The sequence below is a fragment of the Aptenodytes forsteri genome, unplaced genomic scaffold (assembly GCF_000699145.1).
Source record: "Aptenodytes forsteri isolate BGI_AS27 unplaced genomic scaffold, ASM69914v1 Scaffold147, whole genome shotgun sequence".
Classification (NCBI taxonomy): Eukaryota; Metazoa; Chordata; class Aves; order Sphenisciformes; family Spheniscidae; genus Aptenodytes; species Aptenodytes forsteri.
This window is the reverse complement of record NW_008795320.1, coordinates 1,135,438-1,136,181: the sequence shown is the minus strand read 5'-3', so window position 1 is coordinate 1,136,181 and position 744 is coordinate 1,135,438.

The window sequence follows — 744 nt, the reverse complement described above, 5'->3', positions numbered from 1 at the left end:
CCAAGCTGAGACCTGCCATCTCGTTGCAGGAGTGCCCGGGCAGACCCGGTGGGCCAGGCTGGGCTTTGCTTTGCCGTGTCCCCTCCCCCGGCTGCATGGTTTGGGGCACCCAGCCCAGCCCTGCGCACGGGGGGGGGGGGTTTTCGCCCCCGCCGAGGCCCTGCCTGGGCCTGTGGGGCCCCCACGGGCACAGGTATCGCCCCCGCCGAGGCCCTGCCTGGTCCTGTGGGACCCCCAGGCTGCATCAGGGGCACCTACTCCCACGGCCCTGGGGATGGGGACAGGGGATGAGCGCCCCGGCTCCAGCCCACGACGCTGCGGGTGGGAGGAGGGCTGGGACGGGTCCCCGGCTGCCTCGGTGGCCTCAGCCAGGCCTGTCACACACACACACCCCACTGTCCCTCCGTGCCTCAGTTTCCCCCCTAGCAGTCAAAGCCCAAAGGGAGGGGCGCGGGACGCGTCCCCAAGACGTGTGGCACCCTGGGATGGCCACCGTGTCCCCAGCCAGATCGGACAGTCACCGTGTCCCCAGGGTGGGACGGACACCGTGTCCCAGCCAGGCGGGATGGCCGCCTGGCTCCGTCCCAGCGGCCTGGTGCCGGCCGTGGGGCTGGCGCAGAGCCAGGACAGGGTGTCCCCGGCCACACGGTTGGGCCGGGGACAGAGCCAGGACCCTCGCCCCGGCCTGACACCGGCGCGCACAGCACGGTGCCTGGGGACGTCACGTGTGCATGCGTGTGCGTG